The sequence below is a fragment of the Carcharodon carcharias genome, chromosome 28, assembly GCF_017639515.1.
Source record: "Carcharodon carcharias isolate sCarCar2 chromosome 28, sCarCar2.pri, whole genome shotgun sequence".
NCBI lineage: Eukaryota > Metazoa > Chordata > Chondrichthyes > Lamniformes > Lamnidae > Carcharodon > Carcharodon carcharias.
Window position 1 is genome coordinate 4,918,828 of NC_054494.1, and position 19,144 is coordinate 4,937,971.

The following is a 19,144-nucleotide window of genomic DNA, read 5'->3' on the forward strand; positions in this document are numbered from 1 at the left end:
GCATGATACGCTGCATGTGATCATATACCAGCTGCATGGTACGCTGCATGTGATCACATGCCAGCCGCATGATACGCTCCATGTGATCACACACCAGTGGCATGAAAAGGTGCAAGTGGTCATACACCAACCGCATTACATGCTTCATGTGATCATACAACAGCTGCATGATATGCTGCATGTGATCACATGCCTGCCGCATGATACGCCGTATGTGATCACATACCAGCTGCATGTGATGACACACCAGCTGCATGATCCGGTGCAAGTGATGACACACCAGTTGTATGATACGCTGCATGTGATCATACACCAGCCGCATGGTACACTCTATGTAATCATACATCAGCTGCATAGTACGATGCATGTGATCATATACCGGCTGCATGATACGTTGCATGTGATCATAAACCAGCTGCATGATACACTGCATGTGATCATACACCAGCTGCATGATACGCTGCATGTGATCACCCAACAGCTGCATGATACACTGCACACGATCACACAGCAGCTGCATGATATGCTGCATGTGATCACACAGCAGCTGCATGATATGCTAGATGTGATCACACAACAGCTGCATGATACACTGCATGTGATCACCTGCCAGCTGCATGATATGCTGCATCTGATCACACAACAGCTACATGATACGCTGCATGAGATCACACAGCGGCTGCATGATACACTGCCAGTGATTATAAAACAGCTACATGATACGCTGCATGTGATCATACAGCAGCTGCATGATACGCTGAACGTGATCATACACCAGCAGCATGATACGCTGCATGTGATCATACAAAAGCTGCAAGATACACTGCATGTGATCATACACCAGCTGCATGAAACACTGCATGTGATCATACATCAGCTGCATGATACGCTACATGTGATCATACACCAGCTGCATGATACGATGCATGTGATCACACAACAGCTGCATGATATGCTGCCAGTGATCACACACCAGCTGCATGATACGCTGCATGTGATCACACACCAGCTGCATGATATGCTGCATGTGATCACATACCAGCCACAAAATACGCTGCATGTGATCACATACCAGCTGCATGATACGTTGCAAGTGATCACACAACAGCTGCATGATATGCTGCATGTAATCACACACCAGATGCATGATATGCTGCATGTGATCACACAGCAGCTGCATGATACATTGCCAGTGAACATACACCAAGTGCAACATATGCTGCATGTGATCACACACCAGCTGCATGATACGCTGCATGTGATCATACACCAGCTGCATGATACGCTGCATGTGATCGTACTCCAGTTGCATGATACGCTGCATGTGATCATACACCAGCAGCATGATACTCTGCATGTGATCATATACAAACTGCATGATACGCTGCATGTGATCACATACCAGCTGCATGATACGCTGCATGTTATCATACACCAGCTGCATGATACGCTGCATGCGATAACACACCAACTGCATGATTCATTGTTTGTGATCACACACCAGCTGCATGATATACTGCATGTGATCATACAGCAGCTGCATGATACGCTGCATGTGATCATAAACCAGCTGCATGATACATTGCCAGTGAACATACACCAAGTGCAACATATGCTGCATGTGATCACACACCAGCTGCATGATACGCTGCATGTGATCATACATCAGCTGCATGATACGCTGCATGTGATCGTACTCCAGTTGCATGATACGCTGCATGTGATCATACACCAGCAGCATGATACTCTGCATGTGATCATATACAAACTGCATGATACGCTGCATGTGATCACATACCAGCTGCATGATATGTTGCATGTTATCATACACCATCTGCATGATACACTGCATGTGATCGTACACCAGCTGCATGATATGCTGCATGCGATCACACACCAGCTGCATGATTCATTGTTTGTGATCACACACCAGCTGCATGATATACTGCATGTGATCATACAGCAGCTGCATGATACGCTGCATGTGATCATAAACCAGCTGCATGATACGCTGCGAGTGATCACAAACCAGCCACATGCTACGCTGAATGTGATCATAAAGCAGCCGCATTATACGGCGCAAGTGATGACACACCAGCTGCATGATATGCTGAATGTGATAATACACCAGCTGCATGATACACTGCATGTGATAATACACCTGTTGCATGATAAGCTGCATGTGATCATACAACAGCTGCATGATACGCTGCATGTGATCACGCACCAGCTGCATGATAAGGTGCAAGTGATCACACACGAACTGCATGATACGCTGCATGTGATCATATACCAGCTGCATGGTACGCTGCATGCGATCACATGCCAGCCACATGATACGCTCCATGTGATCACACACCAGCGGCATGAAAAGGTGCAAGTGATCATACACCAACCGCATTACATGCTTCATGTGATCATACAACAGCTGCATGATATGCTGCATGTGATCACATGCCTGCCGCATGATGTGCTGGATGTGATCACATACCAGCTGCATGTGATGACACACCAGCTGCATGATCCGGTGCAAGTGATGACACACCAGTTGTATGATACACTGCATGTGATAATACACCAGTTGCATGATACGCTGCATGTGATCATACACCAGCCGCATGGTACACTCTATGTGATCATACATCAGCTGCATAGTATGATGCATGTGATCATATACCAGCTGCATGATACGCTGCATGTGATCATACACCAGCTGCATGATACACTGCATGTGATCATACACCAGCCGCATGATACGCTGCATGTGATCATTCACCAGCCGCATGATACGCTGCATTTGATCACAAACCAGCTGCATGATATACTGCATGTGATCATACACCAACTGCATGATACGCTGCATGTGATCATGCACCAGCTGCCTAATGCCCTGCATGTGATCACACACCAGCTGCATGATAAGCTGCATGTGATCATACACCAGCTGCATGATACGCTGCATGTGATCATACATCAGTTGCATGATAATGAATGTGATCACACACCAGCTGCATGATCTGCTGCTTGTGTTCACACAACAGATGCCTGATACGCTGCATGTGATCATAAATCAGCTGCATGAACTGCTGCATGTCATAATACTCCAGCAGCATCATATGCTGCATGTGCTCACTCAGCAGCTGCATGATATGCTGCATGTGATCATACACCAGCAGCATGATACGCTGCATGTGATCATACAGCAGCTGCATGATACGCTGCATGTGATCATACACCAGCCGCATGATACGCTGCAAGTGATCATACACCAGCTGCATAATACGCTGCATGTGATCATACACCAGCTGCAAGCTACACTGCATGTGATCATACACCAGCTGCATGACACGCTGCATGTGATCATACACCTGCTGCATGATAAGCTGAATGTGATCATACACCAGCTGCATGATACGCTGCACGTGATCACAAACCAGCCGAATGATATGCAGCATGTGATCATACACCTCCTGCATGATACATTGCAGGAGATCACAAAACAGCAGCATGTGATGACACACCAGCAGCATGATATGGTGCAAGTGTTGACACACCAGCTGCATGATACACTGCATGTGATAATACACCAGCTGCATGATACGCTGCATGTGATCATAAACGAGCCGCATGATATGCTGCATCTGATCACACACCAGCTGCATGATATGCTGCATGTGATCACACAACAGCTGCAAGATACGCTGCATGTGATGACCCGCCAGCTGCATGATATGCTGCATGTGATCACACAACAGCTAAATGATACGCTGCATGAGATCACACAGCAGCCGCATGATACACTGCCAGTGATCATACACGAGCTGCATGATACGCTGCATGTGATCACACACCAGCTGCATGATACGCTGCATGTGATCACATACCAGCTGCATGATACACTGCATGTGATCATACACCAGCTGCATGATACGCTGTATGTGATCATACACCAGCCGCATGATACACTGCATGTGATCACATAACAGCTGCATGTTACGCTGCTTGTGATAACACACCAGCTGCGTGATATGCGGCATGTGACCACACAACAGCAGCATGATACGCTGCATTTGATCACACAAAAGCTGCATGATATGCTGCATGTGATCATGCACCAGCAGCATGATATGCTGAATGTGATCGTACACCAGCCGCATGATACGCTGCATGTGATCAGGCACCAGCTGCACGATACGCTGCATCTGATCACACACCAGCTGCATGATATGCTGCATGTGATCACACAACAGCTGCAAGATACGCTGCATGTGATGACCCGCCAGCTGCATGATATGCTGCATGTGATCACACAACAGCTAAATGATACGCTGCATGAGATCACACAGCAGCCGCATGATACACTGCCAGTGATCATACACGAGCTGCATGATACGCTGCATGTGATCACACACCAGTTGCATGATACGCTGCATGTGATCACATACCAGCTGCATGATACACTGCATGTGATCATACACCAGCCGCATGATACCCTGCATGTGATCACATAACAGCTGCATGTTACACTGCATGTGATAACACACCAGCTGCGTGATACGCTGCATGTGCCCACACAACAGCAGCATGATACGCTGCATTTGATCACACAAAAGCTGCATGATATGCTGCATGTGATCATGCACCAGCAGCATGATATGCTGAATGTGATCGTACACCAGCCGCATGATACGCTGCATGTTATCAGGCACCAGCTGCACGATACGCTGCATGTGATCACACACCAGCTGCATGCTACACTGCATGTGATCATTCACCAGCTGCATGATACGTTGCATGTGATCATACACCAGATGCCTGATACGCTGCATTTGATCACAAACCAGCCACATGATACTCTGCATGTGATCGTATAGCAGCCTCATTATACAGTGCAAGAGATGACACACCAGCTGCATGATATGCTGCATGTGATAATACAACAGCTGCATGATACGCTGCATGTGATCTTACACCAGTTGGATGATACGCTGCATATGATCACACACCAGCTGCATGATATGCTGCATGTGATCACATACCAGCCGCATAATACGCTGCATGTGATCACATACCAGCTGCATGATACATTGCATGTGATCATACACCAGCTGCATGATACGCTGAATGTGATCATACATCAGCTGCAAGATACGCTGCATGTGATCATACACCAGCCACGTAATACGCTGCATGTGATCACCCACTAGCTGCATGATACACTACATGTGATCACACAGCAGCTGCATGATATGCTGCATGTGATCACAGGCCAGCTGCATTATATGCTACATCTGATCAAACACCAGATGCATGATACACTGCATGTGATAATACACCAGTTGCATGATACGCTGCATGTGATCACATGCGAGTTGCATGATATGCTACATGTGATCACACAACAGCTGCATGATACGCTGCATGTTATCACCCACCTGCTGCATGATATACTGCATGTGATCACACAACAACTACATGATACGCTGCATGATATCACACAGCAGCTGCATGATACATTGCCAGTGAACATACACCAAGTGCAACATATGCTGCATGTGATCACACACCAGCTGCATGATACGCTGCATGTGATCATACACCAGCAGCATGATACTCTGCATGTGATCATATACAAACTACATGATACGCTGCATGTGATCACATACCAGCTGCATGATACGCTGCATGTGATCATACACCAGCTGCATGATATGCTGCATGCGATCACACACCAGCTGCATGATATACTGCATGTGATCATACAGCAGCTGCATGATACGCTGCATGTGATCATACACCAGCTGCATGATACGCTGCGAGTGATCACAAACCAGCCACATGACACGCTGAATGTGATCATAAAGCAGCCGCATTATACGGTGCAAGTGATGACACACCAGCTGCATGATATGCTGCATGTGATAATACACCAGCTGCAAGATACACTGCATGTGATCATACACCTGTTGCATGATAAGCTGCATGTGATCATACAACAGCTGCATGTGATCACACACCAGCTGCATGATAAGCTGCAAGTGATCACACACGAACTGCATGATACGCTGCATGTGATCATATACCAGCTGCATGGTACACTGCATGTGATCACATGCCTGCCGCATGATATGCTGCATGTGATCACATACCAGCTGCATGATACACTGCATGTAATCACACACCGGATGCATGATACGCTGCAAGTGATCACACAACAGCTGCATGATACGCTGCATGTAATCACACACCAGTTGCATGATATGCTGTATGTGATCACACAACAGCTGCATGATACGCTGCATGTGATCATACACCAGCTGCATGATACGCTGCATGTGTTCATACACCAGCTGTATCATATGCTGCATGTAATCATACACCAGATGCATGATACGCTGCATGTGATCACACACCAGCTGCATGATATGCTAGATGTGATCACACAACAGCTGCATGATACGCTGCATGTGATCACCTGCCAGCTGCATGATATGCTGCATGTGATCACACAACTGTTGTATGATACACTGCATGTGATCACCCACCTGCTGCATGATATACTGCATGTGATCACACAACAACTACATGATACGCTGCCAGTGATCACACAACAGCTGCATGATACGCTGCATGTTATCACCCACCTGCTGCATGATATACTGCATGTGATCACACAACAACTTCATGATACGCTGCATGATATCACACAGCAGCTGCATGATACGTTGCCAGTGAACATACACCAAGTGCAACATATGCTGCATGTGATCACACACCAGCTGCATGATAGGCTGCATGTGATCATACACCAGCTGCATGATACGCTGCATGTGATCACATACCAGCTGCATGATACGCTGCATGTTATCATACACCATCTGCATGATACGCTGCATGTGATCGTACTCCAGTTGCATGATACGCTGCATGTGATCATACACCAGCTGCATGATATGCTGCATGCGATCACACACCAGCTGCATGATATACTGCATGTGATCACACAACAGCTGCATGATATGCTGCCAGTGATCATACACCAGCTGCAAGATACGCTGCATGTGATCACACACCAGCTGCATGATATGCTGCATGTGATCACATACCAGCCGCATAATACGCTGCATGTGATCACATACCAGCTGCATGATACACTGCATGTAATCACACACCAGATGCATGATACACTGCAAGTGATCACACAAAAGCTGCATGATGCGCTGCATGTGATCACACAACAGCTGCATGATACGATGAATGTGATCATAAACCAGCAACATGATATGCTGCATGTGATCACGAAACAGCCGCATGAGATGCTGCATGTGATCACACACCAGCTGCATGAAATGCTACATGTGATCACATACCAGCTACATGATATGCTGCATGTGATCACACGCCAGCTGCATGATATGCTGCATGTGATCACACAACAATTGCATGATACGCTGAATAGGATCATACACCAGCCGCATGATACACTGCATGTAATCACACAACAGCTGCATGATACGCTGCATGTGATCACAAACCAGTTGCATGATACGCTGCATGTGGTCATACACCAGCCGCATGCTACGCTGCATATGATCATACACCAGCTGCATGATACGCTGCATATGATCATACTCCAGCCGCATGATACGCTGCATGTGATCATACACCAGCCGCATGATAAGCTGCATTTGATCACAAACCAGCTGCATGATATACTGCATGTGATCATACACCAACTGCATGATACGCTGCATGTGATCATACACCAGCTGCCTAATGCCCTGCATGTGATCACACACCAGCTGCATGATACGCTGCATGTGATCATACACCAGCTGCATGATACGCTGCATGTGATCATACATCAGTTGCATGATAATGAATGTGATCACACACCAGCTGCATGATCTGCTGCTTGTGTTCATACAAGAGATGCCTGATACGCTGCATGTGATCATAAATCAGCTGCATGAACTGCTGCATGTCATAATACTCCAGCTGCATCATATGCTGCATGTGCTCACTCAGCAGCTGCATGATATGCTGCATGTGATAATACACCAGCAGCATGATACGCTGCGTGTGATCATACAGCAGCTGCATGATACGCTGCATGTGATCATACACCAGCTGCATAATACGCTGCATGTGATCATACACCAGCCGCATGATACGCTGCAAGTGATCATACACCAGCTGCATAATACGCTGCATATGATCATACACCAGCTGCATAATACGCTGCATGTGATCATACACCAGCTGCATGATGCGCTGCATGTGATAATAAACCGGCTGCATGATAATGCATGTGATCATACACCAGCTGCATGATTCGCTGCATTTGATCATACACCAGCTGCAAGCTACACTGCATGTGATCATACACCAGCTGCATGACACGCTGCATGTGATCATACACCAGCTGCATGATAAGCTGAATGTGATCATACACCAGCTGCATGATACGCTGCACGTGATCACAAACCAGCCAAATGATATGCTGCATGTGATCATACACCTCCTGCATGATACATTGCATGTGATCACAAAACAGCAGCATGTGATGACACACCAACTGCACGATATGGTGCAAGTGTTGACACACCAGCTGCATGATACACTGCATGTGATAATACACCAGCTGCATGATACGCTGCATGTGATCATACACCAGCCGCATGATATGCTGCATGTGATGACCCGCCAGCTGCATGATATGCTGCATGTGATCACACAACAGCTAAATGATACGCTGCATGAGATCACACAGCAGCCGCATGATACACTGCCAGTGATCATACATGAGCTGCATGATACGCTGCATGTGATCACACACCAGCTACATGATACGCTGCATGTGATCACATACCAGCTGCATGATACACTGCATGTGATCATACACCAGCTGCATGATACACTGCATGTGATCACATAACAGCTGCATGTTACGCTGCATGCGATAACACACCAGCTGCGTGATATGCTGCATGTGAGCACACAACAGCAGCATGATACGCTGCATTTGATCACACAAAAGCTGCATGATATGCTGCATGTGATCATGCACCAGCAGCATGATATGCTGAATGTGATCGTACACCAGCCGCATGATACGCTGCATGTGATCAGGCACCAGCTGCACGATACGCTGCATGTGATCACACACCAGCTGCATGATACACTGCATGTGATCATACACCAGCTGCATGATACGTTGCATGTGATCATACACCAGCTGCCTGATACGCTGCATTTGATCACAAACCAGCCACATGATACTCTGCATGTGATCGTATAGCAGCCTCATTATACAGTGCAAGAGATGACACACCAGCTGCATGATATGCTGCATGTGATAATACACCAGCTGCATGATACGCTGCATGTGATCTCATACCAGCTGCATGATATGCTGCATGTGATCACATACCAGCCGCATAATACGCTGCATGTGATCACATACCAGCTGCATGATACACTGCATGTGATCATACACCAGCTGCATGATACGCTGAATGTGATCATACATCAGCTGCAAGATACGCTGCATGTGATCATACACCAGCCGCGTGATACGCTGCATGTGATCACCCACTAGCTGCATGATACACTACATGTGATCACACAGCAGCTGCATGATATGCTGCATGTGATCACAGGCCAGCTGCATTATATGCTACATCTGATCAAACACCAGATGCATGATACACTGCATGTGATAATACACCAGTTGCATGATACGCTGCATGTGATCACATGCCAGTTGCATGATATGCTACATTTGATCACACAACAGCTGCATGATACGCTGCATGTTATCACCCACCTGCTGCATGATATACTGCATGTGATCACACAACAACTACATGATACGCTGCATGATATCACACAGCAGCTGCATGATACATTGCCAGTGAACATACACCAAGTGCAACATATGCTGCATGTGATCACACACCAGCTGCATGATACGCTGCATGTGATCATACGCCAGCTGCATGATACGCTGCATGTGATCGTACTCCAGTTGCATGATACGCTGCATGTGATCATACACCAGAAGCATGATACTCTGCATGTGATCATATACAAACTGCATGATACGCTGCATGTGATCACATACCAGCTGCATGATACGCTGCATGTTATCATACACCATCAGCATGATACACTGCATGTGATCATACACCAGCTGCATGATACGCTGAATGTGATCATACATCAGCTGCAAGATACGCTGCATGTGATCATACACCAGCCGCGTGATACGCTGCATGTGATCACCCACCAGCTGCATGATACACTGCATGTGATCATACACCAGCTGCATGATACGCTGAATGTGATCATACACCAGCTGCATGATATGCTGCATGCGATCACACACCAGCTGTATGATATACTGCATGTGATCATACAGCAGCTGCATGATACGCTGCATGTGATCATACACCAGCTGCATGTACGCTGCGAGTGATCACAAACCAGCCACATGACACGCTGAATGTGATCATAAAGCAGCCGCATTATACTGTGCAAGTGATGACACACCAGCTGCATGATATGCTGCATGTGATAATACACCAGCTGCATGATACACTGCATGTGATCATACACCTGTTGCATGATAAGCTGCATGTGATCATACAACAGCTGCATGATACACTGCATGTGATCACACACCAGCTTCATGATAAGGTGCAAGTGATCACACACGAACTGCATGATACGCTGCATGTGATCATATACCAGCTGCATGGTACGCTGCATGTGATCACATGCCTGCCGCATGATATGCTCCATGTGATCACACACCAGCGGCATGAAAAGGCGCAAGTGATCATACACCAACCGCATTACATGCTTCATGTGATCATACAACAGCTGCATGATATGCTGCATGTGATCACATGCCTGCCGCATGATACGCTGGATGTGATCACATACCAGCTGCATGTTCTGACACACCATCTGCATGATCCGGTGCAAGTGATGACACACCAGTTGTATGATACACTGCATGTGATAATACACCAGTTGCATGATACGTTGCATGTGATCATACACCAGCCGCATGTTATGATGCATGTGATCACACACCAGCTGCATGATACACTGCATGTGATCATACACAAGCTGAATGATATGCTGCATGTGATCATACACCAGCCGCATGTTATGATGCATGTGATCACACACCAGCTGCATGATACACTGCATGTGATCATACACAAGCTGAATGATACGCTGCATGTGATCATACACCAGCTGCATGATACACTGCATGCGATCACACAGCAGCTGCATGATATGCTGCTTGTGATCACACAGCAGATGCATGATATGCTAGATGTGATCACACAACAGCTGCATGATACGCTGCATGTGATCACCTGCCAGCTGCATGATATGCTGCATGTGATCACAGAACAGTTACATGATACGCTGCATGAGATCACACTGTGGCTGCATGATACACTGCCAGTGATTATAAAAAAGCTGCATGATACAATGCATGTGATCATACAGCAGCTGCATGATACGCTGAATGTGATCATAAACCAGCAGCATGATACGCTGCATGTGATCATACACCAGCCGCATGATACACTGCATGTGATCATACACCAGCCGCATGATACGATGCATGTGATCACACACCAGCTGCATGATATACTGCATGTGATCATACACCAGCTGCGTGATATGCTGCATGTGATCATAAACCAGCTGCATGATACGCTGCATGTCATCATACACCAGTTGCATGATAAGTTGCATTTAAAAATACACCAGCTGCATGATACATTGCATGTGATCATACACCAGCCGCATTTTATGACGCATGTGATCGCACACAAGCTGCATGATTCGCTGCATGTGATCACACACCAGCTGCATGATATACTGCATGTGATCATACACCAGCTGCGTGATATTCTGCATGTGATCATACACCAGCTGAATGATAAGGTGCAAATGATCACACACGAACTGCATGGTACACTGCATGTGATCCCATGCCAGCCGCATGATACGCTGCATGTGATCATAGAGAAGCTGCATTACACACTGCATGTGATCATACACCAGACGCATTACATGCTTCATGTGATCATAAAACAGCCGCATGATACGCTGGATGTGATCACATACCAGCTGCATGTGATGACACGCCAGCTGCATGATCCGGTGCAAGTGATGACACACCAGCTGCATGATACTCTGCATGTGATCATACACCAGCTGCATGATATGCTGAATGTGATCATACACCAGCTGCATGATACGCTGCATGTGATCACACACCAGCTGCATGATATGCTGCAGGTGATCATACACCAGATGCATGATACCCTGCATGTTATCATATATCAGCTGCATGATAATGAACGGGATCATACACCAGCTGCATGATACGCTGCATGTGATCACACAACAGCTGCATGATACGCTGCATGTGATCACACAACCGCTGCATGATACACTGCAAGTGATCATACACCAGCTACATGATACACTGCATGTGATCTCAACAGCTGCATGATATGCTGCAAGTGATCATTAACCAGCTGCATGAAAGGCTGCATGTGATCACACAACAGCTGCATGTAATGCTGCATGTGATCACACACCAGCTGCATGTGATCACACAGCAGCTGCATGATATGCTGCATTTGATCACCCAACAGCTGAATGATACGCTGCATATGATCAACCGCCAGGTGCGTTATATGCTGCATGTGATCACACAACAGATACATGATACGCTGCATGAGATCACACAGCAGCTGCATAATACGCTACCAGTGATCATACACCAGCTGCAAGATACACTGCATGTGATCACATACCAGCTGAATGAAACGCTGCATGCGATCATACTACAGCTGCAAGATATGCTGCATGTGATCATACAAAAGCTGAAAGATACGCTGCATGTGATCATAAAGCAGCTGCATGATAAGCTGCATGTGATCACCCAGCCGCTGCATGATACGCTGCATGTGATCATACACAAGCTGCATGCTATGCAGCATTTGTTCACACAACCGCTGCCTGATACACTGCATGTGATCATACACCAGCTGCTTGATACGCTGCAAGTGATCACACAACAGCCGCATGATATGCTGCATGGGATCACACCACAGCTGCATGTGATCATACACCAGCTGCATGATACACTGCATGTGATCACACACCAGCTGCATGATACAATGCATGTGATCATACACCAGCTGCATGAAACGCTGCATGTGATCACACACCAGCTGCATGATAATGGGCAAGTGATCACACACAAACTGCATGATATGCTGTAGGTGATCATAAACCTGCCGCACGATACAGTGCATGTGATAATACACCAGCTGCATGATATGCTGCATTTGATCACATGCCAGCTGCATTATACACAGCATATGATCACACACCAGCTGCATGATATGCTGCATGTGATCACACAACAGCTGCATGATGCGCTGCATTTGATCACACAACTGCTGCATGATATGCTGCATGTGATCAAGCACCAGCTGCATGATACACTGAATGTGATCATACACCAGCCGCATGATACGCTGCATGTGATCATGCACCAGCTGCATGATAGGCTGCATGTGATCACACACCAGCTGCATGATACACTGCATGTGATCATACACCAGTTGCATGATACGCGGCAAGTGATCACACACCAGCTGCATGATATGCTGCATGTGATTACACAACTGCTGCATGTCACACTGCATGTGATCAAACACCAGCTGCATGATATGCTGCATGTGATCACCCGCCAGCTGCATGATATGCTGCATGTGATCACACAACAGCTGCATGATATGCTGCCAGTGATCATACATCAGCTGCATGATACGCTGCATGTGATCCCACACCAGCTACATGATACGCTGCATGTGATCACATACCAGCGGCATGATACGCATCATGCGATCACGCACCAGCTGCATGATCCACTGCATGTAATCACACAACAGCTGCATGACACACTGCATTTGATCACACACCAGCTGCATGATATGCTGCATGTGATCACACAACAGCTGCATGATACGCTGCATGTGATCACCCGCCAGCTGCATGATATGCTGCATGTGATCACACAACAGCTGCATGATATGGTGCCAGTGATCATACACCAGCTGCATGATTCGCTGCATGTGATCACACACTAGCTGCATGATATGCTGCATGTGATCACATACCAGCTGCATGATACGCAGCATGCGATCACACACCAGCTGCATGATTCGCTGTTTGTGATCACACACCAGCTGCATGATACGCTGCGTGTGATCACAAACCATCCACATGATACACTGAATGTGATCATACAGCAGCCACATTATACGGTGCAAGTGATGACACACCAGCTGCATGATATGCTGCATGTGATAATACACCAGCTGCATGATACACTGCATGTGATCATACACCAGCTGCATGATAAGGTGCAAGTGATCACACACGAACTGCATGATATGCTGCATGAGATCATATACCGACTGCATGATACGCTCCATGTGATCACACACCAGCTGCATGATAAGTTGCAAGTGATCATTCACCAACCGCATTACATGCTTCATGCGATCATACAACAGCTGAATGATATGCTGCATGTGATCACATGCCAGCCGCATGATACGCTGGATGTGATCACATACCAGCTGCATGTGATGACACAACAGCTTCATGATCCGGTGCAAGTGATGACGCACCAGCTGCATGATACTCTGCATGTGAGAATACACCAGTTGCATGACATGCTGCATGTGATCATACACCAGCTGCATCATACACAGCATGTGATCACACACCAGCCGCATGGTCCACTCTATGTGATCATACACCAGCTGCATGGTATGCTGCATGTGATCATATACCAGCTGCATGATACGCTGCATGTGATCATACACCAGTTGCATGATATGCTGCATGTGATCACACACCAGCTGCATGATATGCTACATGTGATCACACAACAGCTGCATGATATGCTGCATGTGATCACCTGCCAGCTGCATGATATGCTGCATGTGATCACACAATAGCTACATGATATGCTGCATGAGATCACACAGCGGCTGCATGATACAAAGCCAGTGATCATAAACCAGCTGCATGATACAATGCATGTGATCATACACCAGCTGCATCATACGCTGCATGTGATCACACACCAGCTGCATGATACGCTGCATGTGATCATACACCAGCCGTATGGTACACTCTATGTGATCACACACCAGCTGCATGATACCCTGCATGAAATAATACACCAGCTTCATGATACGCTGCATGTGATCAATCATCAGCTGCATGATGTGCTGCATGTGATCATAAATCAGCTTCATGATAATGAATGTGATCATAGACCAGCTGCATGATACGCTGCATGCAATCACACACCAGCTGCATGATATACTGCATGTGATCATACACCATCTGCATGATACGCTGCATATGATCATACATCAGCTGCATGACACACTGCATGTGATAACAAACCAGCCACATGATACACTGAATGTGAACATACAGCAGCCGCATTATATGGAGCAAGTGATGATGTGCTGCATGTGATCACACACCAGCTGCATGATTCACTGTTTGTGATCACACACCAGCTGCATGATACATTGCATGTGATCATACACCTGCTGCATGATAAGCTGCAGGTGATCATACAACAGCTGCATGATACGCTGCATGTGATCACACACCAGCTGCATAATAAGGTGCAAGTGATCACACACGAACTGCATGATACGCTGAATGTGATCATATACCGGCTGCATGATACGCTGCATGTGATCACACGCCGGACGCATGATAAGGTGCAAGTGATCATACACCAACCGCATTACACGCTTCATGTGATCATACAACAGCTGCATGATATGCTGCATGTGATCACATGCCAGCCGAATGATACGCTGGATGTGATCACATACCAGCTGCATGTGATGACACACCAGCTGCATGATCCGGTGCAAGCGATGACACACCAGTTGCATGATACACTGCATGTGATAATATACCAGGTGCATGATACGCTGCATGTGATCATACACCAGCTGCATCATACACTGCATGTGATAACACAGCAGCTGCGTGATACGCTGCATGTGATCATACACCAGCTGCATGGTACACTCTATGTGATCATACATCAGCTGCATGGTACGCTGCATGTGATAATACACCAGTTGCATGATACGCTGCATGTGATCATACACCAGCTGCATGATACGCTGCATGTGATCACACACCAGCTGCATGATACGCTGCATGTGATCACGCACCAGCCATGTGATAGACTGTATGTGATCACACACCAGCTGCATGATACCCTGCATGAGATAATACACCAGCTTCATGATACACTGCATGTGATCACTCATCAGCTGCATGATATGCTGCATGTGATCATACAACAGCTGCATGATATGCTGCATGTGCTCATACATCAGTTGCATGATAATGAATGTGATCACACACCAGCTGCATGATACGCTGCATGTGATCATATACCGGCTGCATGATACGCTGCATGTGATCATACACCAGCTGCATGATAGACTGCATGTGATCATACACCAGCCGCATGATACGCAGCATGTGATAACCCAACAGCTGCATGATACACTGCATGCGATCACACAGCAGCTGCATGATATGCTGCATGTGATCACACACCAGCTGCATTATACGCTACATCTGATCACACACCAGCTGCATGATACACTGCATGTGATAATACACCAGTTGCATCATATGCTGCATGTGATCACACGCCAGCTGCATGATATGATGCATCTGATCACATAACAGTTACATGATACGCTGAAGGAGATCACACAGTGTCTGCATGATACACTACCAGTGATCATAAACCAGCTGCATGATACAATGCATGTGATCATACACCAGCCGCATGATACGCAGCATGTGATCACCCAACAGCTGCATGATACACTGCATGCGATCACACAGCAGCTGCAGGATATGCTGCATGTGGTCACACACCAGCTGCATTATACGCTACATCTGATCACACACCAGCTGCATGATACACTGCATGTGATAATACACCAGTTGCATCATATGCTGCATGTGATCACACGCCAGCTGCATGATATGATGCATGTGGTCAGACAACAGCTGCATGACATGCTGCATGTGATCACCTGCCAGCTGCATGATATGCTGCATGTGATCACACAACAGTTACATGATATGCTGCATGAGATCACACAGTGTCTGCATGATACACTACCAGTGATCATAAACCAGCTGCATGATACAATGCATGTGATCATACACCAGCCGCATGATACAATGCATGTGATCATACACCAGCCGCATGATACGCAGCATGTGATCACCCAACAGCTGCATGATACACTGCATGCGATCACACAGCAGCTGCAGGATATGCTGCATGTGGTCACACACCAGCTGCATTATACGTTACATCTGATCACACACCAGCTGCATGATACACTGCATGTGATAATACACCAGTTGCATCATATGCTGCATGTGATCACACGCCAGCTGCATGATATGATGCATGTGGTCAGACAACAGCTGCATGACATGCTGCATGTGATCACATGCCAGCTGCATGATATGCTGCATGTGATCACACAACAGTTACATGATACGCTGCATGAGATCACACAGTGTCTGCATGATACACTACCAGTGATCATAAACCAGCTGCATGATACAATGCATGTGATCATACACCAGCTGCATGATGTGCTGCATGTGATCACACAACAGTTACATGATACGCTGCATGAGATCACACAGTGTCTGCATGATGCACTACCAGTGATCATAAACCAGCTGCATGATACAATGCATGTGATAATACACCAGCTGCATGATATGCTGCATGTGATCATGCATCAGTTGCACGATACACTGCATGTGATCATACACCAGCTGCATCATATGCTGCATGTGATCACACACCAGCTGCATGATACGCTGCATGTGGTCATACACCAGCTGCATGATATGCTGCATGTGCTCATACATCAGGTGCATGATAATGAATGTGATCATACAGTAGCTGCATGATATGCTGCATGAGATCACACAACAGCTGCATAATACGCTGCAAGTGATCATACACCAGCTGAATGATAGACTGCATGTGATCACAACAGCTGCATGAAATGCTGCAAGTGATCATTCACCAGCTGCATGATAGGCTGCATGTGATCACACAACAGCTGCATGTTATGCTGCATGTGATCACACACCAGCGGCATCATACGCTGCATGTGATCACACAACTGTTGCATGATACGCTGCAAGTGATCATACACCAGCTGCATGATACACTGCATGTGATCACACACCAGCTGCATGATACACTGCATGTAACCACACAACAGCTGCATGACACACTGCATGTGATCACACACCAGCTGCATGATATGCTGCATGATATGCTGCATGTGATCACAGAACAGCTGCATGATATGCTGCATGTGATCACCCGCCAGCTGCATGATATGCTGCATGTGATCACACAACATCTGCATGATATGCTGCCAGTGATCATACACCAGCTGCATGATGCGCTGCATGTGATCACACACCAGCTGCATGATACACTGCATGTGATCACATACCAGCCACATAATACGCTGCATGTGATCACATACCAGCTGCATGATACACTGCATGTGATCATACACCAGCTGCATGATACGCTGAATGTGATCATACATCAGCTGCAAGATACGCTGCAGGTGATCACACACCAGCTGCATGATACACAGCATGTGATCATACACCAGCCGCATGATACGCTGCATGTGATCACCCACCAGCTGCATGATTCAATGCATGTGATCACACAGCAGCTGAATGATATCCTGCATGTGATCACAGGCCAGCTGCATTATACGCTAAATCTGATCACACACCAGATGCATGATACACTGCATGTGATAATACAGCAGTTGCATGATACGGTGCATGTGATCACATGCCAGCTGCAGGATATGCTACATGTGATCACACAGCAGCTGCATGATACGCTGCATGTTATCACCCGCCAGCTGCATGATATGCTGCATGTGATCACACA